A 27957-nucleotide genomic window follows, 5' to 3' on the forward strand; every position below is an offset into this window, starting at 1 on the left:
GCTTAAAAAAATCAATTTATTCATCTCAGTAGTATAGACTGTTCCACACCATATATCATATATCTCAGGGCAGCCAGTTGACTGAGGCCTTGGGCTCTCCTCCAAATGTTTTATTATCCTCCAGCAGCATAGGCCCTTCTTGTCCTTATAGGGGAGTCAGGGTTCTGGGAGAGAGAGTGAAAGAGCGCACAAGGTCCCTGGAAACCTAAGCTCTGAGTTGGCACACTCGCCTCCCCTGCATTCAAGCCAAATCAAATCACAAGGCATCCCAGATCTGAGGGGTGTGGAACTAGATTCCCCCTCTTCATAGGATTCCACCTCTGGAATGGGCATGAGTAAGAAGGCCACCAATTGGGACCATCAATGCAATCAATTTACCATAAGAGAATTGAGGGCAAAGCTGAAGATTAGTTCTCAGAAGGCCCAGGACCCAGGGATGTACTATATGTTTGAGTGATGGGAACTAATGGGTGATCTCTTCACTGTTCTCCTTTCAGGAGGAAGGAAGGTGAGTATTTTCAGTCTGTGAGGCTCATTTAGTTGGAGATGGAAATATCACCCTAGCCACCTGCCTACTGCTTAGTCAGCAGAGGTCATGACATCCAGATTGGCAAGGCCACTAGAAATGATAGTCTATTGATTGAGGGGCCATCCGCGGAGCAAAATATGGTGTGTCTCCCTAAAGAAGGCAGAATGAAGGCTGGGCCATCCGTACCAATATGTTCTCTTCATACACTAAAATAGTAACAATAGTAATCCATGTGTGTGGGGTTTATAGAAGAGAGTTTTCTTTTTGTTTGCATGTATTTCTGAAATTTCTCCAAGGAATATGTATTAGTTACATAATATTTTAATTTTTTTTTAAGTTTAAGCTGCACAATGTGTTTATTTGATGTGATGACCACCATTAGCTTACACTCCAACCACTTAATTTTTCATTTATTTATTTTTTATTGGAGTTCAATTTGCCAACATCTAGCATATCACCCAGTGCTCATCCCATCAAGTGCCCCCCTCAGTGCCCATCATCCAGTCACCCCAACCCCCTGCCCAGCTCCCTTTCCACTACCCATTGTTCGTTGCTCAGACTCCAACCACTTAGTTACCATTTCTTTTTGTGTGGTGAGAACACTGAAGATCTACTCTCTTGGCAACTTTCAAGTGTATAATACAGTATTGTTAACTATAATCACAATATTGTACATTGGATCCCTAGAACTTATTCATCTTCTAACTGGAAGTTTGTACTCTTTGATGAACATCTCATCTTCTGTACCCCAAAGACCATGTAACCACCACTCTACTTCTGTGAATTTAGCTTTTTCAGATTCCACATAGGAACGATATCATATGATATTTGCCTTCCTCTAACATATTTCACTTAGCATAATGCCTTCAAGGTGTAGCCATGTTGTTACAAGTGGGAAGATTTCATTTTTTAGTTACATAGTAGTTTTAAAGTTATAGAAAAGCTATAGAAATGCACAAACTTGTAGCAGGACAGGTGCAGCAGGAAGGTATTTAGACGTCAGGTAGTTTTGCCTCAATTCTCCTCCTCTTCCTCTCCCTCCTCCTCCTTCTCTTCCCTGTTCTGCAACTCCTCCTTCTTCTCCTCTTCTCTTTCCTCCTCCTCCTCCTCTCCTGCCTTGTTCCACTACCACTCCTACCACTACACACATGCATATACACACATAGACACACACCCCTTCCATCTCATTCCAGAAAGGAATGTTCTTTGAGTCTCTGTCTTCTCATCTGTAACATGGCAGGAGAGGAGATGGCCTCCAAAATCATTTCCATTTGTGACTAATGAATACATACACAATTCTAATGTATCAGATAAATTGTTTTATATCTTGGTTGGTACTTTTTCTTTGTTCTAAAATACTGTATTTTATTTTAAAGATCCTATCTATCTATCTATCTATCTATCTATATATCTATCTATCTGAGAGAGAGAGAGGGAGAGAGAGCGCACAAGCAGGGGAAACAGCAGAGGGAGAAGGAGAAGCAGGCTCCCGGCAGGGCAGGGAGCCTGACATGGGACTCCATCCCCTTACCCCAGGATCATGACCTGAGCTGAAGACAGATGCTTAACCTCCTGAGCCCCAGTATACTATATTTTAACTCTAAAACCTCAAACTTGCCCTAAAAGCACATGAGAGAAGATTTTTCTTCTGCTTCCCCTTCTTTGGTCCCCGTCACTAGATGCAAATATGACAGTCAGCTGAAGATAATAGAGCTCTAACAGATGCTACTTCATCCCTGGGGAATTTCAAGACTCAGGCCTCATGCATCAGGAATCAATCCCTGTGGGAAATACCTCCCCTCATCCTCTCTGCAATATCTAGACACTAATAAGGCGGGTGGCTGAAAGGGGACAAGGAAAAGTGTGTGGGAGCACTGGCGTGCTCTGTATGTGCTTACTGGGGCCACTGATGCATGGCTTTGACCTTGAGGGTTGGAATTAGGGTAGCCCCAAAACCCAAAACCGAAATAAAACCAGAGCATGCTGTTAAATCTGAGTTTCAGATGAACAAGAAGTCATGTGTCGGCACAGGTCTGTCCCGTGTTACAGATAGTACCGATCTGAATGGCACAGACATATACTAAAAATGTATTCATTTTTACCTGAGATTCAAATCCTCTTTGCTGAATCTGGCAACGGTAGGTAGTACAGATGTCTAATGTCATTTGTTCCTCTACACCGTCTCAGCCTCAGGCGCAGACAGAGTATATGACCCGAGCCAGACTTTGGCCAAAGAATGACCTAAAACTTCTGACTGTTTTTGAAGCATCTGAAAGAAATCAGGAGGGGAAGCGTTTTATGGAAGGATATTCCTCATTTCCTTGCGGTCATGACAGTCTGGAATAGGAATTAGAGTCTGGTTCTAAATTCAGAGCAAAAGGAGTGGTTTTTTTTTTTTCTTGTTTTGTTTTCCTTCATAAAAATACCATATATATATATGTATATATTTAAAAGAAGCAAAATCTATAATCAGTCACAGACAGTAGTACGTGGAGGCCAAGTGAGATGTCTCCTTAGTACCTAAAAAAAGACACAAGGTCGACTCTTTAAGTGTTGAATTAATGAAATTGACTCATAATATCCTTGAAACTTCCCAGAACAGCCATATGACTAGGAAAATGTACAATATTAGCTCATGCATGAAGGGAAGGTAGGATAAGAAAGGGAGTAAATTAACTACTGGGCTTGAGAAAGCTGGCTTGAAGAGGAAGGTTGGGGCCATGCTGGCTTGTACTGCCAGGTGGTGGGGGGTCCAGCTATGGAAAGGAACAGCAAGAGAATGGGAGGAGCACTCAGACTCAGAAAAGATCCCATTCAAGAATAATTTATATATTGTTGATAAGGTCCAACATATTGAGAACTCCAGCTCTCTGAAACATCCCATCTGCCTCGTGCACAAACATTGATGATACATCACGGGAGAGAATGGCAAAGAAGTGTGTTCCCCTTGTGTGTCTCAGATAAACCTACTGACGCTTCATGTAAATGAAGCAATGTCAACAACTAGGCCTAGCTAGTGTTTCTTCCTGTGACATTGTGTCTTTGAACAGGATACAGTGTAGCAACCATTTAATTGTTTGTGTCCTCCCCGCAGTAATGAGGATGGCCTATTTTAGCCTCTATTGACATGGAGGAAATGGCAGGCAGGCAGGTGTCCAGAGCACTAATCTATAAAAGGACAATTTCCTCCATGTTTGCAATGGGTGGGAAGCTTCAGCTGATAAAACTCTATTCTTTGGTTATGTTTCCTAAACAGAGCCCAGTTGGATTCTCAAATTTCCCAAGCAGATCCACTCAGATAGTTCTTGTTTATATTCTTTTCTCTGACCATTCTAGTCTGAAATCATGTAGTGAAGGTCAAGTTATTCTATTTATCATTTGCCTAATGCTTATGTAGCACACGTTATGCATCAGGCACTGTTTTAAAATAATAACAAATCAAAACTACAATGAGCTATCACCTCACACCTGTCAGAATGGCTAAAATTAACAACACAAGAAACAGCAGGTGTTGGCGAGGATGCAGGAAAAGGGGAACCCTCTTCACGCTGTTGGTGGAACTGCAAACTGGTGCAGCTATTCTGGAAAACAGTAGGGAGGTTCCTCAAAGAGTTAAAAATAGAACTATCCTAAGATCCAGCAATTACACTGCTAGTTATTTACCCAAAGGACACAAAAATACTAATTCAAAGTGATACATGCCCCCTGATGTTCATAGCAGCATTATTAACGATAGCCAAATTATGGAAAGAGACCAAAAGTCCATCTAGTGATGCATAGATAAAGAAGATGTGGTATTTATACACAATGGGATATTACTCAGCCATAGAAAGGAATGAAATCATGCTGTTTGCAATGATAGGGATGGAAACAGAAAGCTAGAAAGTATTATCCTAAGCAAAATATGTCAGAGAAAGACAAATACCATATGATTTCACTCATATGTAGACTTTAAGAAACAAATGAACATAGGGGGGAAAGAAAGAAGAGAGAGGCAAACCATCAAAGACTCTCCATCAACAAACTGATGGTTACCAGAGGGGAGGTGGGGGGGGGGAATGCATGAAATAGGTGATAGGGATTAAGGAGAGAGCACTGGTTGTGATGAACACCGGGTGTTGTAAGTAATGAATCACTAAATTCTACACCTGAAACTAATATTGTACTGCATATTAACTAGCCAGAATTTAAATAAAAACTTGAAAGACAAAAAAAACCCACCTCATTTAAACCTCCTGCCAGCTGTATGAAGTAGGGCCACTGTCAACCTCATTTTACAGATGGTGAAGCTAAGGCACAGAGTAGTTAAGAAACCTGCCCGAGTTAAGTGGCCGAGTCCATGCTCTGGATCGCTCTGTTACGTGCTCTTGTCTTAGGTGTAGGCTGGCGTCACGTGCATCTCTTGGCTATACCACTGTTAATGCTCCTGATTCCAGGGGGAATACATTTTCCTGGGTGGAGAGGTGGGGATGGAGCATCAAGCAAATGCTTCTTGCTAAGTGGGCTGGGAAAGCTAACCAGGTAAAATCAGTTATCTCATGGAATCTAGTTCTTGGCTCCCCAGAATAAAGTTGGGGGGAGAGAGGGACCATTTCAAAGGTGGTTATGTAACCTCAAAGAGGAAAAGCCATGCTAGCAGCCATCTCATTTCCTGTAATTTGGCACCTATGAATCTGAAAGGTTTGCAAATGCATTGGATGTTGTTGCTGAAGCCAGGGAGAAATTTCTTCTTTAATGTTAAGAACACTTCTCTATGTGAAGGAGGTGTTATTACTATGATACGTGGTAAGTGGGGTGACCATATATCTCCTCATCCAAACCATAGGCCTTTTAAGAGTAAGGAGGACAGGGACACCTGGGTGACTCAAACGGTTGAGTGCCTGCCTTCGGCCCAGGGCATGATCCCGGGGTCCTGGGATCCAGTCCCACATCGGGCTCCCTGCAGGGAGCCTTCTTCTCCCTCTGCCTGTGTCTCTGCCTCTCTCTCTCTCTCTCTGTCTCATGAATACATAAAACCTTAAAAAAAAAAAAAAGAGTAAAGAGGACATTATCAATCATATGCAAGGATGAATCGGCATTAAGCCAGGACTCAACTGGGCAACAGAAGGCGTGGTCACTGCAATGATAAATGAACACAGAGCTAGCAGCTTCAGGCTCTGACACAGGTTTCATTCTGGATAAGTGAGACCAGGATATCATGTGACACCTCTGTTGTTCTTGTCCTGGCTTTGCATTGATAAGTCAGCCAGGTTTTATAAGTGCTGTAGGAGCTTGGGGTGGTATTGATAACAGGGGCCCGGCTTTTGTCCATCACTGATGCATCTCTCAATAGAGCACTGAGACCCCACAAAGTTAGGCCAAGTTAGTGGATGAACGCAGGGAACCACAGGCTTGCTAACTTTCAACAGATGACCAACTGCCATTTGACTTCCGAATGAATTTCTCTCTGTGCCCACTTGATCTGCTTTAGCTCAGTGGAGGGTGACAGGATGTCAGGGAGACTTGAAACCTTGTCAACTGCACAACAGCCGAAGGAAATGGGAATACACAGTTTGGAGAAGAGAAACATGAGGTCCCCAAGGGGTGGCATCACATAGCTGACTTGCTGCCATGTGCAAGAAGGAAAAGGCTTATTTTGAGTTGCCCAAAGTGTGGTACAAAAATGCAAACTCCAGGCAATCAGATTTTAGCTCAATGTAAGCGATTTCTCTTTTGTGTTGTCTTTTAAAAATTTGAGAAACGTGTTATAATGATAAAAATAGCACATGCTCCTTGTTAAAAAATATTTAAACAATAACAAAACATATAAGGTGGAAAGTAAAAGCTTTCCTTTCTCCTTTGCCCATGCCCACTCCCCTGGAATGCCCTACTTATCCTCCCCACATCTTACCTCTGCACGTGCAAACATGCTATCTGAACACATACATATGCATATGCGTATGGTATGTGTACATATAATTTTGTTTTGCCTGTGTTTTATTAAAAAATACACTCATAAAATGGACATGTCTCAGAAGGTGACGAAAAAGCACCGATACATAAATTTCTCTTATTTCTGAATGATGTTAATCAGAGATGCCTCGCTGAAGGATCTGAAATACACAGTCACCAGGACTTGAATTATTGACTATAAGTCAATTTTAGTTAACCTGTTTTGACATTTTTTTTTCATTAAAAATTGTTTACTAGGTGCCTTGACAGATTGAAGTAGACATTTTGTCCTGATGCTTCTTTTTAAGACAAATGATGTTCTAGTGACTTAAGCTTTTTGAAAATGGAGGGGCTGTCTGGGGATTTCAGCCCACTGGCTATGACTGTGCTTGGTAGATCGCTTGGTTGGGATGCTGTAGAGGAGATTGAAGCCACAGATGGGCAGGAGGGAGATGGCCTGGGTGCCTTCCAAGATGCATTTCAGAGCTCTGATTCCCTAACTTCCTGCACCAGCTCACCTGAGCAGCGAGAAAGATCCAGGAAAAGACCCCACCACCCCTACCTCCATCCCACCCCCACCATCCCACCAGCTCCCAGCAGGAACAGCCGGTGCTGCACAGCCTGCCTGGTTCCAGAGCCTGCCGTGGCCACGTGACTGGTGGACACGGATGCCTGCTGGCAGCAGCAGCACATGCTCCAGCTGCTCTTTGGACCTTGGGAGCTCTCAGTTGAGGTGCCTTGATTTAAAAGAAAACAAATTCCTCTCTAAACACTGCAGGTTCTAAATTGACAGCAAATACTGTACATTCTTAAGAGCCTGGCAGTGCAGGAAATTACTCCTTCACCTGTTTTCTATTTTGACATTTCATCAAGATGGAATTTGGTGGCTATAAAAGATAATATTATTTTGTATTTGACTTTAAAAAAAGACACACTGGTTAGATTTCTGTGTTTGGAATCCCCTCTACTTGTGTATGGGTTGGATAGATGTATTTCCTTTTTATCTTGAAAAAAAAGTAAGCCATAGAAACATTGCAAAAAGAGTACATGGAACATTATATACTCTTAATTCAACAGTTATTAATATTTTACCATTCTTGGTTTATCTCTCTATATACATTTGTTGTTGTTGTTATTATTATTATTAATATTATATGTATTTATTTGAGACAGAGCAAGAGAACACAAGGCAGGGAAGAGCAGAGGGGCAGGCAGAAGCAGACTCTGCACTGAGCAGGGAGCCCAACATGGGGCTCAATCATGGGACCCTGAGATTATGACCTGAGCCGAAGGCATAAGCTTAACCAACTGAGCCACCCAGGGGTCCCGCATATTAATATTGTCAGAGACTGCTGCATATTAATATTGTCAGAGGCTGAATATTTGTGCCCCACTCCCCAATTTATATGTTGAAATTTGAACCTCTAGTGGGATGTTCTGAGGAGGTGAGGCCTTTGTGAAGTATTAGGTGATGAAGACAGATGATGATGAGGGGTAGTTCCTTTATGAAAGAGACCCCCAGAGAACTCCCCAGCCCTTCCGCCACATAAGAATGTAAGAAGTCTGCTCCCTGGAAGAGGGACCTCACCCAACCATGTTGGCACAATGATCCTGGACTTCCACCCTCTAGAACTATGAGAAACAAATTTCTATTGTTTATAAGTCACCCCTGATCTATGGTATTTTGTTACAGTAGCCTGCATGGATTGAGACAGGAGATGTTTGAGGTAAATTGCAGACACCCTGACCCTTTCCATGTAAACTTGTGGACAAGCGTCTCCTAAGAACAAATGCACACTATAATGATCCGAGTGAGGACATTCGACATTAATGTAATACTATTACTAAACACAACCATATTCAAATTTCACCAGTCTGATATTTTCCTTTATAACATGTTTTCCCAATCTAGAAATACTTATTTACACTTTGCTGTCATGTTTCTTTAGTCTCTTTTATTCCAGAAAAGTTTCTCAACCTTTGTTTTTCATCGTACTGATATTCTTGAAGAGTATAGACCTGTGGTTTTCTAGCATGTCTGTTGAATTTGGTTTATGTGGTATTTCCTTTGGACAGGTTCAAATTATGCATCTGCCAGGTCCTTCTCAGCACATCACATTGGGAGGGACCTGTTGTCAGTTTGTCCTACTATTGATGACATTAACTTTGATCATGGGCTTAAAGTAGTATCCAGATGATTTACTTGTGAGAAATCCTTCCCTTTTTATAATTAATAATAATCTGTGGATGGACATTGGTGGTGTCAGTAGGTTTCTTCACTCTAAAGGTAACTATTTCCTGTTGTCATAATAAATCTATATAGAGATACTTTTAGACTGTGTAGATAATTTGTTTACAAACTGGTTTTAGCATCCATTGATGACTCTTGCCTGAGTTCATTACAGTATTACAACAGTGGATGCTTTTGGAAAAAAGAATATTGAAATATTGAGGTTTCCTCCTTGCACTCCTTCTCCATTATTCCTTCTCTAAGACCAAAAGGGATACCCAGGACAAATCATTTGGGCCAATAGGACTAAAAATCCTTGACAGCACCTTCTTCCCACCATTCCAGAGTTTGATCTCTGTCTGGAGGATGAGGCAGCCAAGCACAGCACAAAGAGCTTGGATCTAGAGTCAGATGAATAGGCGACCTGGCATTCCCTACCTGGCTATTCTATTGGTTCCTCTATAAGAACATGTCCTAAATTGAACTCTGAGGTGGTCCCTGCCTGAAATCTGGATCTCCCCCAGAGTTCTAATTTCATTGAATACTGCCACCATCTACCCACATGCCCAAGGCAAAAATCTGGGCAGCATTCTCTACTCCTGACTCTTTCTTACTCTCTACATATAATTAAGAGCCAAGTCTTTCATGATGCTACCTTCCAAACATCTCCAGGAATTCATCCTCTCCTCTTCAGCCCTGTTACACCACCTGGCCCAGACTATAATAATCTCAAACCCGCCCTTCTGCAATTTTTTCCCAAATGTCCTCTGGCCTCCAAGATTTTGTGCACTACTATCCATTCTTCTCACTTCAGCCAGAGCGACCTTTCTGCAGTATAAATTTGATCATGCCCCTTCCTCCTTCCCATTCATTAAACCTTTCAGTATCTCCTCATTGTCATAAGGATCATTTGATTAAAGTGTTATGTCTCAACTCCCTATCATGGTATACAAAGCCTCCACAGCCCACTTTGCCAGGGATATTTGTCATATGGTGCCACTTCTTACTTACTGGCTGCACTTCTGACCAGACAGATCAAGACAGGTACAAGGTGACATATATATGAAAGTGAAATGAATGTTGTTGAAAAACACTACTACTACTACTACTACTACTACTACTACTACTACTACTACTACTCATCAATGCACCCACAAGGCTATCTTCCCTTAGAAAATCATGGAAACAGATTTGACCGAGCCATTTTCAGGACTTTGACTATAGAAAGCAGCTCCCAAACTATAGATACTCCTTCTTTGTTGAAGAGAAAAGTACTCACCAGGAGGTAGTTCCTTCAAGTTTGCTCATCTGGGCGGGCAAAGCCATTGAAAAACCATTGAAAAGATGGACCACCAGAGGGCGCAACATGACCCCACAACAAGCTTGAGGAGAGCTGGGTTCCACGTTTACCTTGAAGATATTGGAAACATATCAGATGTATTTATTTATGCTTTCTGACTACCACATGCATCTCAAATCCCAGGGCAGCCACATTCTTTTATTTTTATTCTGTATCCATGGTTTCAGGACAAACAGGCTAAGAAAAACCTTTCCCATCACTGAATGAAAAAGGAAATATGAAAGCTCGGGTCTTTTTTTTTTTTTCCTCCAGAAAGACAACATTTTAAATAGTCTCCCCTTAGGCAAGAACTCTAGATTCATTGAAGAAATTTCTAAATCTTCATATGGCATATTACTCATAAATATTTGAAAATTCTCAAGAATTTTGAGGATTAGGCAAAAATGATAATAAAATATGATAAATAGCTCTCACTGAGCATTTACAATGTTCCAAATGCTGTACCAAGAGTTCGATGTATTATAAGTACGTAAGTATATTTTTCTTACATTATACACTTTGAGATTAAGATTTGTTCCTATTTCTCAAACAAGAGAACCAAGACTCCAAGCATTTCAGCAATTTGATAAGACCACAGATTTAGGATTTGAATTCAGGACTATGAGATGTCGAAATCCACGGTCCTACTCAGTCTGCTATGTGTCTTGGCACCCTCTCATCTTTCTCTCAGGAGCCCAGGGGCTCTATTTCAGAACTTTCCCCCTTTCATCCCTTTGTCTCAGGAATACTTTTAGTGCTAACTGGGACGCCACCAGCCATCCTCCATACTCTCCATTCCAACTGCCCTGTCATTCTCTTGACTTTACCTTCTACTCCCCATCAAAAGGTGGGTATCCTATGTGTCATTCCTTCAGAACCACTGTTTTCTTGCTAGAGCACCTTTTAGTGCCTGGTAATTAGGCAGTCAACAAATACTGATTGGACATCTCTGTGCTAGACCAGTATGATTCCTGCACACAAGGGGTTCAATAAATTATTATTGATGAATGAATAATGAATGAATGAATATTAATACCTAGTAACAATGGAGGAAATTTCAGGTAGAGGACAAAATATGAGTCTGGAATAAGAAAGATTTTGATCCTAACTCCAACATTTGGGTGGTACCTAGTACTATTTACTAAATATTTCTGAGTATGGTCATTTCAGGCTCTCAGTAGTTCTATCTCCCACTGCTTAGTACTTCCAGATTCCTAAGAGGCATCAGTCTTTGAGATTTGGGAATAAAAAATGGGAATTCCCAGGAATTCTGAAATCATAAATTATTCTGTATTTTTCATGACATTTAATTAATAATGTGCAACTATAATGGCCACCAGGTCATTCTTCTGTAATAGGAGCAAACTGCTGGAGGTTTTCACTAAAAAATAATAATAAATGCATGATTCATTATTATTATGAATAATTTTCTAATGATAAGATTATATATATTTCAATAACATGTAAAAACAGTCTTTCCTTAGATAGACATTTGACAATAGAACATATTAAAAGAAAGGAAAAGAGACATAGGATAAACGTCAAATGAAAATTGTTATAAAAATGGAATGTAGTGCAACAAATATTTCTATAAGGTATTATTATTAAAATGAAAATTTAAAACTCACAAGGCATTAACTGCCTGACCAATTTCCTTTTTTGCCTTGACATTTGGTCAACTGTTAGGAGTGCATCCAAAAGCACCTTTGAGTTGAGCTTTAGAGTACATATGGCTTCATATACATTTATTTCCTTTTTTAATGATGAATATTAAAAATATTTATTTTTCTTGTCTTCTTGCCCTGGCTTTGATTTTGCTGTTGAAAATGATACTGCTTTTACTCATTTAGATTTTTGTTCAGTTTCTAATTTCCCGTCAGAGTATTCCACAATATTTACATCATCTGCTCTTTGCATTTCTTCCATTAAATGTTTACAAAGACCTGTGGCCTGGAGGGAACATTCAAACACTGGGAAACACCAGTGAATGTTAGTGAGTTGTGTTCCAGTAACATAACATTCAGATCTCCTACCAAAGTTAACAGCACTAAATAGAAGCATGTGTTGAAATTGCCAATTTAAGGGTATATTTTGTTTCCAAAACTGATTTCTTCAAACATAACTCATAGGACTTGCATGAAGTATATTATGCATAGCTTACTGATATTCATTTTATTTCTTTTTTTTTTTCTGATATTCATTTTATTTCTAAGAATGACTCACTTAACAGACAGGGCCATGAAAACACATAACACAGCCAAAGCAGCTAGTAGGACTCATGCTCTTGGCTTCTGGGGTGGGTGGCCCTGTTCTGGTTCCTGGAAAAGTCACTTTAACCTTGATTCTGTGCATTAGCATTTCTTGGTCTTGCTTTCAACTTCTGAACTAGTGATTTCTCTGAACTAGTAACATCTCTATGTTGCTTCTTCCATTTTAAATCTTGCAGAAGAATCACAACTTTTTCCCATTTTTCCAATTTCTTGGCTAACTATTACTGGGACTTGGGATTTGGGGGGGAAAAAAAGTGCACTTCTGGAAAAATGCCAGGAAGGAATTCTCCCATGGAAATACTTCCACTGCCTTTGAAAGTAAGGTATAGCATGTGACAGCCTTTGGCCAATGGAACATGTTACTTCTAGGCAGAAACTGTGAGAACCATTATGAGATTTGTCATTTCCCTTCCTGTAGTGCAATTGATCCTGCAAGCACATATTTAGTTAGAGCTTCTGGAGCTGGGGTCCATGAGTGACCGTGAGAAGCAGAGCCCACTGACAATCATGTAGGACACGTGATAGAGACAGAAGAAATTTCTTTGAGATTTTGCAGTTGGCACTACAGCATAGGTTACTATGATAGGCTCCATGTTTTGGGTAATTCACTTACCTTCTCTGAGTCTCAGTTACCTTATTTGAAAAGAGAAAAAGTAATTTCTATTTCAGGTTTGGTTGTTTATCTTTGGTGAGGACTGAACAAGGTTAGTGCATGTAAAGCTTCTAATAAAATGTCCAATCTCTAGTAGATGCTCAATATGTTCTTCCCCTGCAAAGGGATAAGGAGAACATCCCTAGAAATAGGTTGTATAAAAAAAATTAGAAGGCCAGGGTGGCATCAGATTTTCCCAATGTGAACCTGGGAAGACAGATGACAAAGGAGCAGTGCCTTCACGATTCTCAAGGAAAACCCTATACCCAGCCAAACTATCAACTAAGTATGAGGGTAGAATGCAGCCATTTTCACAAAAATTTTTACCTCTTATACACTGCTTCTCTGAAAGTACTCCACCAAAATGACTAAGTTATTCATCCAGGAAAAATACATGGGGTTAGGAAACAGGGGACCCCAATACAAGACAGAGGATTTCCTGTGAAGGGCAGTGCCAGCTTGATGTCTGGGCAGAGCCTAAGGAGCTCCTGGCTACCTGGGAGCAGGAAGATGGGGCTCCAGGCAAGATCCGGCCAGGAATAAGATTTAACTGGAAGGAAACATGATGTGTGTGGGAAATAGGGCTGGTGGGAAAGTGCAGAATTCACGACAGTACCAGGATAAATAAGGAAATTTTAAAATATAAGGTGCTGGGATGCCTGGATGGCTCAGTGGTTGAGCATCTGCCTTTAGCTCAAGACATGATCCAGGGGTCCTGGGATTAAGTCCCGTATCTGGCTCCTAGCATGCAGCCTGCTTCTCCCTCTGCCTCTCTCTGTGTGTCTCTCATGAATAAATAAATAAAATCTTTTAAAAAAATACATAAAGTGACAATTAGCTCTAAGAACAAGAAAAGTTGGAAATAGAAAGGAAATAAAATCATGTTACTTGACTCAGCAGGAAAAAATATTCACATGATTGTAATGATTTACTTGCTGATTCTCAGTTTAATCAGAAATTTTATTTTTTAAAAGATTTTATTTATTTATTCTTGAGAGATACAGAGAGAGAGGCAGAGACATAGACAGAGGGAGAAGCAGGCTCCCTGTGAGGAGCCTGATGCGGGACTTAATCCCAGGATCCCAGGATCACACCCTGAGCCACCCGGGCGTCCCTAATCAGAAATTTAAAAATAAATGCCAAATATAGGTGGGATGGGATGAGGGGGTAGAAGTGCTAAACCTTCATCTTGCAAATTCAGAAATCAGTAGATTATGCCTTCAGTTGGTAACTCAAGAAATTTGGTGTTAGGGGTACATGGAGTGGTTCAGTCAGTTGAGCATCCAACTCTTGACTTCTGTTCAGGTCATGGTCTCAGGGCAATGGGATCAAGCCCTGCTTGGGGCTCCATGCTCAGCGGGGAGTCTGCTTGAGATTCTCTCCCTCTGCCCCTCCCTCTGCTCATACACTCAATCTATATAAGTAAATAACTTATTTTTTAAAAAAGAAATGTGACATTAGCAGATTATTTTTAAACATGGAGACACAAATCAGAGGAAGCAGGTGACAGGTTAGGAGGTAGCTCTTTCTGAGGAGCTGCATTCAAAGATTAGGGACCACTGTTTCCAGTTGTATATTGGGTAGTGCTACTGGGATCTTTAAAGTATGGACATGTATTATCATGAAATAAAGATTAGTTACTATTGGGGGGGGGCAGGGGAGAAGATATTTGCAAATAACATATCTAATAAAGAAATTCTTTTTCTTATGATCTAGTATAAACTAGTCAATGCACACATAAATCCATCAATATTTGCATACAACCCTGGGCTCCAGTCCTGGGTCAACCACCAGCAACTTTTGTGACCCTGGATAAACGCTTTCACCTCTGAGTCTCAGTTCCCAGGTACGTTTAAAATCACTAGCTGTATGATCTCTGAAATCTCAAATGCACTATTATCAAAATGCAAATGTGGAAAATATATTTATTTTACAAATATACTCTTTTTCTTAGATGAAATACAGAAACACAGCAAAACATTTTAGGTGAAAAAAAGGAAGGGAGTCCACAGGCTCTGACTTTTGTCATGGAGTGTTTTTTGGTAGGCTGGTGAACTCTGTTGTAGGAGACCCACTTTCACTTCATGCAATGTGGGTAAATAAACATGACATTGAGAGTTCTCATCTTCACATGTCCCATGTTACCCTCCCCCCAATTCAGGACAATTTCAATGGCTATTGAACCAGAATTCATGTCCAAATAGGCAACCAAGACTACTCTACCCACAGAAGAGATCCCCTTATTTCTACTGCAGGACTGACGGGGTCTTATGTAGACTGAGTGAAGCACTTTGATAGTCCAGAAATGTTCATTGGAGAGAATTTATTCTCCACCTCACCTCAAGCTCCTATGAGCTGTTCCCTCACCCTGGGAAGAGCAAAGAATTCAATGTTTCCAAAGCTGCAGCTTCTCCTAGACAGAGGAATCCCTCCAGTGTCTGGCTCTGGTTGCTTTCTCTTTCTTCTCTTGTCCTATCTATCCCTCCCACTGCCCACAGAATCCTTCTGAATGGCAGTGCCCTTCAACTTACTTTCTTCTTTCATCCCCTGGGGCACAATTTGTCTTCCCCCAGAGCCAGAGCTCACTTCCCTGGCAGTAGGTGGTCCAGCTGTGAGCAGGTGAAGTTAGCTGGGTATAATTGTCAAAGAACCTTTTTTTTTTTTTTTTTTTTTGGCAAGAGCAAGCCCTTGCAATCTGCCTCTATTAAAACCTCGATTCAGAAAAGTGACTCTGATGGCTCCAGAGCACTTAATTAATCTGGGTGCTCAGAGCCCAAGGTGAAGAGGGACCCTTCTGGTATTGTCACTCAGGAAGAGCCGACGTTTGCCCCACCTTGCATGAGCTAGCTCATTCAATGTCTTAAGTAGCCTTATCCCCATTTTACAAGTGAAGAAACAGGCACTAGGAGGTGGGAGAGCATGCCCAAAATTTCAAAGCTAGGAGTTGGCGGAGTCAATAGGTACTGAGATCTGGGTTACTCTAGAGCTGGTGGGTTTGGTTTCCATTGGAGTCACTTCTCTCATCTCCCCCAGTGTTGGGATGGATGCAGAAGGCCAGAATTGGTTGGGTTTGAGAGAGAAGCTCAGAGGTCTGGTGACTAAATGTATATTGTCAGAGTATATCTTGGCTGTTGAATGCCTTTTCTCCAGTATTGGCCAACTCTGGCCATTCTGGGTCTCCTTCATCCCTCTGAGTCCCAGGTATGGACTGAGAAGTGACCACACGTGATGCATGAGGTACAGCAGGATACAACTCCAGCCTGACATGGCCACGACATGTTATATGCTTCTGTGCCAAGTTACTACAAGGGTGCTGTGGGGGCACAGAGTGACCTTGATGCTTTTTATCTTTTTTTTCATGCCTTCCATTTCCATTCTTCCAGCCCTATCTTTTTGCTTGTGGTGTAGCCAGGGGTCCCTGGGTAACCCCTTTTCCTAGTCTGGTCTACAGTAATTCCTCTGTCTGCAAACTCTGAGAACAGGCTTAGAATCTGGTTTGTGCTGCCCTGACCTCTTTCTCTTCCCTTTGAGAAGAGAACTGATGGGTCACAGTCTTCTAAGTAGCAGGGGTAGCCTCCTCAGGTAGACCTGCTGGCATCACTGTGGGGCCCCTGGGTCCTCGTGATGCATGTGGGTGCAAGAGGCCCCAGCCTTGGAGGCTGCACCAGATTCCATCCTCACCTGAATGCCCTTGGTTTAAACTTCCATAAGAGTAAAACATTTTTGCTCTTAGTATTTACTTTTCAAAAAGCCCTGGTAAGAGCTGTAAATATTTTAAGATAACATTTCTTGAGGGTTTTTGTTCTTGTTCAAATTCATTACATATTCATCACAGAAAATTTGAGGGACAAAAGGAAAAACAGATATAAGAAAAACAAATACTCTCTGTAATTCTGCCAACTGGAGATAACATTTAAAAATGTATAGCATTTCACTCTTTCTTCTGGAGCCTATCTACATTCACTTTTATTTCTAAAAATGGAATTATATCACATTGACTGTTTGTGTTAGCTGGCGTTAGCCTAGCTAATAGCCATTTCTCTCCTTTTTGCTTTGCCAGCCAACCCTGATTTTTTATTCAGATATAGGCCAGCCTTGTGCCGGAGGGAAGGCTGGGATTTTCTCCAGCCTCAGGGAATAAAACTTAATTGGTCTAAGCCATTCCAGATAATTCCCCTGGTCTTGTCAGTGATTCGCTTGGGAATAAGCATGTGACATTATTTTGGCCAAAGAGACCTGAGGGAAGTCTGTCAGAAGCTTCTGGAAAATGTTCTTGTGTTCTTAAAAACAAAAACCAAAAACCTGACCTGCAAAAAGAAGCTTCTTCTCACGCAGGAGGTGTCGGAAACGAGGGCAGCCATTTTGCAGGCTGGCGAGGCGAAGGAGCGAGCCTGAGAGGATCAGCCAGTAAAGGAAAGATTGGCAGAACCAGCACTGCTTTTCCTTGCCAAGCTTCTGAGTGCACCAACCTCGCAACCATCCCTAAACTGGGCATCTTGTCACATGGTAAGATAAAAAGCTTTGCAATTCCTGCTGTTCAAAATCTCCTGCTACTTGTAACCAAAAGCATCCTATCTGACAGACTTTTTCTTGTCATTAGGTATTCTTCCACAGCATTATTTGAACCAGACCTACTCTATTCTGACTGGCATCCCATAACCCATGTGACTACTTCCCTCTAGACACTGAGTTCATTCAGTGTTTTGCTATTTCTAGCTCTGTGGCAATGGCACCCCTGAGCCCATTTCCTATTTCCTTAGTTTAAATTCCGAGTTGAGTGTTATCAACAGTTTTAAGGTTCTTAATACATATTGTAAATTGCCCCGGAGTCATTATTAATGTGTTTTGTACCAATCTTTAAAAATTCTTCATGGAAGGTTGAGCTATCAGAAGAATCATTAGCAAAAAATATTATTCCTGCAAGTACAAATTTATTTTCCAGAATGAGTTCCATTTAAGCAAAGTACATCTTCTAATGAACTTTAATACTTTATATTCTTTAGCTATGTTACGCTGGACTCAAGTTATTAGGAACAAAGGATATTAGATCCCAGGGCTAACTAAGGTCATATGTTTGGGCTGACGACTCTCAACTCCTCTACCCATATTCTTGGAATCACCTAGGGACCTTAAATAAAACCCCACCTAACCTTTACTGAGGTATAATTGATGTACAATAAATTGCATATGAGAAAAATGAACAATTTGGTGAGTTTTACTATATATATACATCCATGGAGCCATCACCAAAATTAAGATAATAAATACTTTATCACCCTCCAATTGCAGGGATAACCATCCTTGGTTGCCTGATGGCCAATGACATGAAACCTATTATATCATGTATTTTGTCTGTTTTTTTAGCTGTCTTAGGTGGGAAGGAAAAACCCACTCCCCGTTACTCCATCTTGGAGAGAAGCAGATACTCCCCATGTGAAGAGCTTTTATAAAACAATCACTGTGCTCCATCATGGAACAAATGAACTGTAATATTTTGGGGAAGGACTTGTATACCATAGTTATTTTTTGAGGAAGGTATAATTTACATGCAATAAAATTCATCCTTTTCTGTGTACAATTTTGTGGGTTTGGGCCAATGAATACAATCATGAAACTATCACCATACTCATGATACAGAATAATTCCATTCCCTCTTCCAAATTTTCTTCTGCTCCACCCCTTTGTAGTCAACCCCCACCTCCACTTCTAGCAACCCCTAGCTCCTGGCAACCACTGATTCCCCCCCACTCCCCATAGTGTTAGGGTACATGGACCAGAGTAGATGTTTGAGCAAGGGAGATTGGCAGATGGAGGGTCTAGAGTCAAAAACACGCATTTGCTCCCTTGAAGAAACACAGGAGCAAGTACACTTGGCCAAAGCTGTAGTTTATCCCTTAGCCTGATGAACAGCTCTGATCTTCATCTATATTTCTTGGGCACAGAACATATAGGGCCAGAAGGACCATCATCACTGGGGTTAATTTAAGGCCTCAAGAATACTGATTCTATCATGATTAGTAGATGTCTCTTGGTCCTTGTATTTTTCTCTATGTTCAGCATTCACCTGCTCTATATACTCTATTGTGTCCCTAGGTGACCAACTTATGTAGCCATACATCCCATTTGTTTTTGTCTTCTAACACAGGATTGATTTTTCTCTAATAATATACAAATACACATTATGTTGTAGTATGCATAAATGCCATCTTTCAGGTGTAGACACAGGAAGGTGAGGAGAGACATCACTCACAGGATTTGAGAGAAAGGGATTGGATCAGTGAAGGCAAATGTACAGCAACATCATAATTGTATGAAATCATAACAGTTATTTAAAGTTCCCTTGTCTGGGTCTCATAAAAGCCCTACAAATGGGATACTCTTATTTCCATCTTCCAGATGAGGACATAAGCACGTAGAAGGTAGTCTGGAACAAAGATTTCAAAGTAACAACCTGGTTCAGACTTATGGAGTTTTCAGCCATAGACCTGCATGGGGGATTGCATAGAAGCTTCTATCCACTTTGGAGTTCAGCCTCCTTCATTCTCTTCTCCTCTGTGTGTGTGTTGCACCTGTAAGTGGAGTCATTAGTTCTCTAAGTGTGGTCCCTGGACCAGCTGTCTCACTATCACCTAGGAAATTTTAAAAATTGAGCTAAAATTCACATCACTTCCAAGTGGCCATGTTAATGGTAAATGGTACAATTCATTCTCACTTAGTTATACTGTTGAGTGTTGTGCAACTGTCTCCTCTATCTGGCTGCTAACCATTTTCGTCACCGAAAGGAAATCCTGTACCCACTGAGCAGTCGCTCCTCATCCCCCACTCCCCCCGCCTCCCCCCTGCACCAGCCCCTGGCAACCACAGATCTTCTGTCTCTACAGAATCATACAATATATGGCCATTTGTGTCTGGCTCCTTTCACATACCATACTGTTTTTGAGGCTCACCCAAGCTGTAACAAGTATCAGGACTTCATTCCTGCCTATTATTCTAGGAACTTTTTAGAAATGTCAATACCTTGCCTCATTTGGACCAAGTGAATCAGAAACTCTGAATGTGGGGTCCAGCCATTTGTGTCCTTCTGGTTATTCGGATGCGTGCCAGAGTCTAAGAGCCACTGATTTAGGAGATGTCAGCCTATGCTGTTTAACCCAGAACGAAGATGTTGGGTTCCTAAATTCAGAATTGTGATATTCTGCCAAAAAGCCACAGTCGGTATAGATGTTTTAAAAACTAAATGTTTTTTGCCTTTTTCTTGAGTGGTAGCAGAGGGCTGTCAGGATCTGCCAGATTCATTTCTTGTCTTAGAAAACATATTGAAAAACTAGAGCATGGTCTTTCAAAATAATCCCAGACTATTTTTAATATCTCTCTGTTAACTTCAACCTTTTCCATTTCATTTCCATTCTATTTCTAGAATGTCTAATTGCTTCTCAAACATCTCCAGATGTGCCTTCCATTACCCAGGCTTTGTAGGTGGCTGCAAACAGGACCATCCCAGCAGACTCTTTTCTTCCTTCCCCTGTGGTACAGTACAGATTTGTCCTGTACACACGCACACCTAAACTCAAGAGCCTGCTTGGAAGGCCGTCAGCTGCAATGAACCTAAAGGAATTTCTGTAATTTGACACCCCAATCCCGTATTTCTTCTCTGGTATTTCCCCCTCGCGGTGGCTTGGACAACCCACCTGACCCTCTGCTAGTAGTTTGTAGACTTAGGAAGAATTGTCTAGGATGGAATGGGAACCTGTAGTAGTCCCTATAAGCAACCAGCTGTCAAATAATTTGGGTTCAAGTGCTGACTTGATTCATGCTCGTTTGTTCAACAAATACAGTATTCATTGAAAACCATATAAACTATCTATAGGGTGAGGAGACAGCAGTGAACAAGAAAGACACTGCCCCCCCCCATCCCCATTCTGGGGGGCTTAAAGTCTAGAGGGAGGTCAAAATAAGGAAAGAGGTGGTTTTAGCACTGTGTGAGGATGTCACAGGGGGAAGTTGCTATAAAATAGCAATGTATACTGGAGAGGCACATATTCCCGCAGAGATGGAGGTGGGGATGACAACTCTGAGGAGAAAGAGATGGGTAAATTTAGACATGAAGGATGAATAGAATTAGTTATCAAAATTTAGAGTTGGGTGGGGTGGGTGTGTTTTTATTGAGGAAAGCATTCCAAAAAGGAAATGGCATGGGCAGAGGTTGAGGGGAGAGAAGAGGCATGTATGATACTAGGAACGAAAAGGATCTCCAGCAATTGCACTACTAGGTATTTATCCTAAGTATATAAAAAAGTTGATTTGAAGGGTCACATGTACCCCAATGCTTATAGCAGCACTATCAACAATAGTCAAATTATGGAAAGAACGCAAATGTCTGTTGACTGATGAATGGATAAAGATGTGATACAGGGGCACCTGGTGGCTCAGTCAGTTGGGCATCTGCCTTTGGCTCAGGTCATGATCCCAGGGTCCTGGGATCAAGCCCCACATCAGGCTCCCTGCTCAGCAGGGAGTCTGCTTCTCCCTCTGCCCCTGCCCCCACTCATGCTTTCTCGATCACTCTCTCAAACAAATAAAATCTTTTTTTAAAAAAGGAAGATGTGTATATACAATGGAATATTATTACTCAGTGATCAAAATCAAGAAATTCAGGAATAAAATCTTGCCATTTGCAACAATGTGGATGGAACTAAACTGCATTATATTAAGCAAAATAAGTCAGAAAAAGAGAAATATATGATTTTACTCATATATGGAATTTAAGAAACAAGACAAATGGACATAGGGGAAGGGAAGGAAAAATAAGAGAAAAACAGAGAGGAGGCAAACCATAAGAGACTTTAAACTATAGAGAACAGGGATCCCTGGGTGGTGCAGCGGTTTGGCGCCTGCCTTTGGCCCAGGGCGCGATCCTGGAGACCTAGGATCGAATCCCACGTCGGGCTCCCGGTGCATGGAGCCTGCTTCTCCCTCTGCCTGTGTCTCGGCCTCTCTCTCTCTCTCTGTGAGACTATCATAAATAAATAAAAATTAAAAAAAAAACTATAGAGAACAAACAGGGTTGCTGGGTGTGGGGGAAGGGGATGGGGTAACTGGGTGATGGGCATTAAGGAGGGTACTTGAGCACTGAGTGTTGTATATAAATGATGAATCACTAAATTCTACTCCTGAAACCAATAATATCCTATATGTTAACTAACTTGCATTTAAATAAATTAATTAAAATAAAATAAAAGGATCATTGAAGTTGCTGGATTGTAACATGGTGGTGGTGGTGGTGGATCCGATATGACATAGGGCTAACAAGAGAACTAAGAGCCAGGTAAGCCATGTGATCTTGTCAGGAAGCACAACTGAAATCCACCGAACGGTTTTGAGTGGAGCTGTGACTTGATCTATACTGTGTTTTAGGGGTCACTTGGACTATGTAGAGGAGTGAGTTGGAGGGATTCAGAGAGGAGATTGGGAGCCCAGTTAAGGCTTTCTTGCATTGGGACCTCTCACATGCTACTAGTGAGGCTGTGAGTCAGATAAATGCTTTGGATACCAATTTGGGAATATCTAGTAAGTGGAAGTTGTGTATGCTCTGGGATCCAGAAAGTCTGTTCACAAGAAAGAACAAGATGCTCATAACTGTATTTTTTGAAATAAAAAAACTGGACGCAATCTAAATTTCCCATCAATTGGAGATTGGGTAACAGGGACACATAGAACTTGCCTTATATATACAAGCGAATTTTATATAGCAGTTACGGTGAATGAATGGGGGATACATTTATCAGATTAAAAAATTTCAGAAACATAATGTTGAGCAAACAAGCATGGTTAGCAGAAATATAGGTGCAACGGGACACCCTGTACCTAAAGTTGATAAGATATACCATTATTTTGTGTACCGTTAAGACAAAAAATGCTGAGAATTAAACTGGAAAATGCCTTCTTGTCTCATAATTTGATAAGGTTATATCTGAGTAGAGGGTTTTTTTTAAACCATCTATTATTTTGCGTATGCAATAAAAAAGGAAAATGTAAGTGGAATAAATCAGTTAAGGAATTCCTCATTTAATTTCCACATTTAAACTCTTCTCTGGGCAGCCCGGGTGGCTCAGCAGTTTAGCGCTGCCTTCAGCCCAGGGTGTGATCCTGGAGACCGGGGATTGAGTCCCACGTCGGGTTCCCTGCGTGGAGCCTGCTTCTCCCTCTGCCTGTGTCTCTGCCTCTCTCTCTCTCTCTCTGTCTCTGATGAATAAATAAACAAAATCTTTAAAAAAAATAAACTCTTATCTCAGTCTTTTGACTTAATGTCACTGATACCTGTGTTTTCCCATCCTTCATCCAACCAGAGGATTGGTGATAATATTTCTGAAAACAAAACAAAACAAAACAAAACATAAAAGAACTAACAGTCATTGGCACTGAGTTCTTAAACTATTTTTGCAACTAGGTATAACTAATTTTTAGATTATCCTGGAACATTGCTAAACATTTCTGATTTACCACTTCGCCCACTCTCTCCTCACAACCATTTTGTTCCTAAGGGTAAACCAAGTGCCCTCCTACTGTCTCCGCAATTTTCTGCAAGCATTTTCCTGACACCTTTGATGTTAGTGGATGTGCAGGCAGTATGGCTCTGACACAGCTGCCACCTGGCTGACAGCTGTTATAAGACTTCATTAATTATAAAAGCATCCTGATTTCAGAGATACTGAAATGTGAAAAAAAAAGTGCCTTAGAAACAATAAAAAATGGTAGATACTATTTCTGAATAAAAATATATTTATAGGGGCACCTGAGTGGCTCAGTGGTTGAGCATCTGCCTTTGGGTCAGGTCGTGATCCTGGGGTCCTGGGATCGAGTCCCACATCAGACTCTCCACAGGGAGCCTGCTTCTTCTTCTGCCTATGTCTCTGCCTCTCTGTCTCTCATGAATAAATACATAAAATTTTAAGTATATACATATATATTCATAAAATGGGAGAAGTATGCACAGGAATGATAAACACCAAATTTGAGATGAACATTATTCCAGACAGACCATGGTTATGTAGAAATGAGGGGTACAGGGCTGGGCTGTGAGGCAAAGGGGGCTTAGGAGGAATGTCTAACATTCCAGTCTTCAAACTAGGTAGTAGTCACATGGGTTGGTGTTTCTATTATTCTCCATGCTTTTTGTGGGACAAATATTTCATAATAAAAAGAGGCAACAGTCCTAATAGTGCAATTCTGTTAATAACTGGTTGTGAGTCAGGAGAACCTGTATAACTGCAGCTTTCTAGTCTATGCTATGAAGATGATAATTCTTCTCCTTCTTGCGTCAGAGGAATTTTGCATTGCTGTGAACATCAAAACAGCAAATGGTCTTGAATACTTTTGTTGGACTATAAAGCACAACAGAGAGAGGTTATCGAGACTGTCATCTCACAAGTTCACCAAACCTCTTACTAGGGCTGTGAGTTCAACAGCCTACTGGCCTCCAATGGATCGGGCCTCCCTATGTCTACACTTTTTTGGCAATATGGCTGTGCCACTCCCCCTATCAAGTGGTGGGGTCTAATTCCCCACTCCTTGGATCTGGACTGGTCTTATGATCTTTAGAATATGACGAAAGTGATACTGGAAGTTGCAAAGCCTAGACCTTGAGGGTGATATAGCTTTGACTAACTCTCTTAGATACCCTGCCTGACTTAGTTGGGGGGGGGGGGGTGCAAAGCCATGTACAGAAGAACCAAGAAGCTTAGCCAGCAGCCAGCACCAACCAATAGGCTAGAATGAGGCCATCTTGGACCTTCAAGCCTCACTGACCCTCCAACTGAATTCTGTAGACCAACAGAATTCCCCAGTCAAACCACACAACCATGAGAAATAATGAATCATTATTTTTAGGCCACCATGTATTAGGGTAGGGTTTTGTAGCAAGGTCTAACTGAAACAGGATACCTTTGAAAGTGACACACACTGACCCATAGCTCGCAGATTGGTATAATCTATTGGCAGACCACAAGACCCTGCTTTTGCCAATTTGTATTCTATGTCAAGCAGTAAGTAATTAATAACCCTCGACTGTGTGTACGTTACTGGCTGGGTGCTATGAAGACTACAAAAAGGCACAGGAGGTAGGTAGCTCAACCATAGCACCTAAAGTAATGCCAACAAGAAGACATTGACTGTAGAAAGTTAAACTAAAATATATGAAATTGAAAAATGTGTGCTATCCAGAGAAAAATGAACATTTATAAAGCTCTTAATATGTAGCAGGAACTAAGATCTAATTCATTTCATCCTTACTACCATCTGATGAGTTAGGTATGACAGGCTGTTCCCATTTTGTAGATGAAGACACTGAGGAAGCTGCTGTCAAGTCCATGACTCAGAGTCACGGAGCCTGCAGGTGGTCAAGCCACCCCCAGGACCAAGCAGCCTGGCTGTCAAGCCTGGGTGCTTACACACACGGTGTGCCAGGCAACATGAACCCTAGTGAGAGCCAATGCTGTGCCATGGATGCTCTGGCAGTGGGAATGGTCGAGAAGAGCCCTAGGGGAGGGAGATCTTAGCTGGCCTTGAAGGATGGACAGGAGTTGGAATGGTATTAAGGTAGGGGGCTCCAGGCAGGGGTCATGGCATGTAAACTGGTGGAAAGACGGCACAGCAGGTGAAGTATTGGAGGAGGTGTGAGCAGCTAACCTCAGCTGGAGCAGAAGCTGCCTCCCTCCAACCCGGAATGTTGGGGACTGTTCTTACTGACCACTTCCATCCTAGAGAGACCCCCCCACACTGCCCGACTGAGGGGAGGCCCTAGAGAGGTAGGCTGGGATGAGCTGGGAAAATGAAGCCAGTGGTATTACTACTGGTCAGGCTGTGGGATAGAGCCAGAAAACAAGGATGGGAAGTCCCCCGGGGCCAGGGCCACTTGAACTTCTGTCGGTTGGTCTGGGGAGTCTGCAGGGACCTGGCTTCCAAATGCCCCATAGAGACCCATGTCCATGGGCCAGGACAGCAGCAGGCCAGGTGTGTGTTCCATCATGGGCCTGGAGGGTGGAGCTGCTCAATCATGGCCCTGCGTGTGACAGTGCCCAGACCATCTTGTCCCACTGTCCTACATTGGCAGCGATGACCATCTTTCCTTCTCCATAAATATACTCGTTGGCCTCCTTTAAGACGGCTGTTTATTATTTCATGTTGAAGAACGTCTTGAACCTTCTCCAATCTCCCACTGCTATTTGTATAAAACCCTTAAGTGTATCCATTCAAGCGATGTGTTCTTAGCCACATGTACAAAGAGGGCACTTGAAAAATAAATCCCAGAGTAATCATTATTGTCATTATGTTAATAACCACAGAGCCCTTTTCAATGCACACCCCAATGGAACATTCTGCAGTCTTCCAAAGGAGTCTTTAGGTGGTGCTATTAGTTGGTACACTTCCTTCAGAACATAGGTGACTCACGGGCGAGCGTGTGGGCAATTTCTGTTCATACCTGCCCCCTCTTGGTGCCTCTATTCTGGGTTCATACAATTCCCTCAAAACGGAAATGACAAGTATCAGGTATTTTGCAGTTGTTTGTGATCAACACGAATTCCTGAACTGGGGCAAACTTTAATGGATTTAATATAGCCCGCAAATGCTCCAGACGGACGGAGCAGAAGAAAATGCCTTTTCTACCTGGGGCCTCCAGCAAAGTTACCTGCTGATATCAGACCAGGCCTGTTGAGCTGGAAATGAGGTGTCCTGATGGTTCGCAGAGCACGGTTTTCTTTGGCACCATCCACTCACGATCAAGTGTATCTCTTGGATGAAAGTGTCTTTAAAATGATGGCCTTAAAACCAACACAAATTTGAATCCCCCAGAAACATGAAGCATAAGGGCCTCCCTGCTTCCCTCTAGTGGTCACGTCCTGTCTTATCCTGTCGCCCTGGGTGCTGGTTGAGACCTGTCCTGGGAAACCCAGCGCTCTCTTGTGGAGGGCAGGAGGCAGAGATTGAGCTGTAGGGAAGAATCTAGGACAAAGGCAAAGGTGACCTGAAGGAGCGATAAAAACTGAGTCACGTCCACCAGAGTTTGTGGGATTTATCCCCCTCAGAGATTGCTTCTGTGCATAATCGAATTATTTCTCATTCTTTTGGAATGATGGAATTTTACATCCTTTTGATGTAACTTTTATTACTGTTCTATTTATCCTGTTAGGAACATCCTCTAGAAATTAGCTGGTTTAAGAAACAATGTTGCCCCATTTTTCAGACATGGTCTGTGGCTAGAGGGACCGCTCCAGAGGGCTGATGGTGTAACTCCTGAGCCACTAACCCGTTTGTGGGGCTCTGCATGCAGAGGACAGTGATCACAGGCATGGGCTATGACCAGACAGAGCTGGTTCCAGGCCTGGTTGTGCCACATGCCAACAGTGTGGCAGATGGGCACTGGACTTAGCCCCTCAAAGCCTCACTTTCCTCCTCTGTAAAATGAGGATGATCATAGTTTGGACTTCGCAGAGTTATCCCAATGGTTAAAGGAGAATATGAAAGTTACATTAGCATAGTCTCAGCCTCACACTACTTAGCAAATGTTCACTATTACTATCTAACCAGGAGGATAAACATTTTAAAAAGGTGCATTACACTCTTTACTGCCACCTTAGAGTACAATGACTTACATTAACAGTTTGCTTTGGGATTCCCATTTTTCCCTGAAAAAATCAGATCTGTGACCATAAATATGAGCAATCAAGTGCTGGGAAGCAGCCGAAATCTGAGTACAGTTCTCCTACTTTTTCTCCACGACAGAACCGGTGGTCTATGTGTGAGCTGCCTGCAGCCTGCAACCTTCCTGAGATCTTTCTATTCTCATTTCACCTGTTGGCTCACTATTTCACTGCCCATCCCTACCGCCACTGCTCCTACCCACCTTCTTTCTCATCTGCTGTGGAATCAGAAATGAGGTAACACAGCTTGTTAGAATTCGGGGGGGGGGGGGGGGGGTTAGAATTCTGCTTTATGCAAGCAATTAAATTC

At 41.9% G+C, this 27957-nt stretch overlaps 1 protein-coding gene and 1 long non-coding RNA gene across 4 annotated transcripts in view; one reads left to right on the forward strand and one right to left on the reverse strand.

Annotated features, from left to right (window-relative positions):
• Positions 1-21896, forward strand: part of LOC125752240 (uncharacterized) — a 102259-nt gene extending 80363 nt beyond the window's left edge. The window contains exons 3-4 of the transcript XR_007401263.1: positions 17287-17457; positions 18316-21896. The gene's annotated coding sequence lies outside the window, so the exon portion shown is untranslated. The remainder of the gene's footprint in view (positions 1-17286; positions 17458-18315) is intronic.
• LOC112644763 (uncharacterized) lies at positions 1-27895 on the reverse strand. Of its 3 annotated transcripts, XR_007401285.1 has the most exons (7): positions 27600-27844; positions 26636-26768; positions 23269-23316; positions 19403-19520; positions 9970-10100; positions 2632-2798; positions 1-164 (listed from the first exon to the last, which is right to left on the reverse strand). It is a non-coding gene; the product is annotated as an uncharacterized LOC112644763 (long non-coding RNA). The 3 variants fall into 3 exon arrangements; XR_007401284.1 differs by lacking the exons at positions 1-164; positions 2632-2798; positions 9970-10100; positions 19403-19520; positions 27600-27844 and adding exons at positions 21673-21964; positions 27851-27895; XR_003126733.3 differs by lacking the exons at positions 1-164; positions 2632-2798; positions 9970-10100; positions 19403-19520 and adding an exon at positions 21673-21964.
• Between the last annotated feature and the right edge of the window lie 62 nt (positions 27896-27957).

Source organism: Canis lupus, chromosome 1 (genome assembly GCF_003254725.2).
Source record: "Canis lupus dingo isolate Sandy chromosome 1, ASM325472v2, whole genome shotgun sequence".
In the NCBI taxonomy this organism is placed as follows: domain Eukaryota; kingdom Metazoa; phylum Chordata; class Mammalia; order Carnivora; family Canidae; genus Canis; species Canis lupus.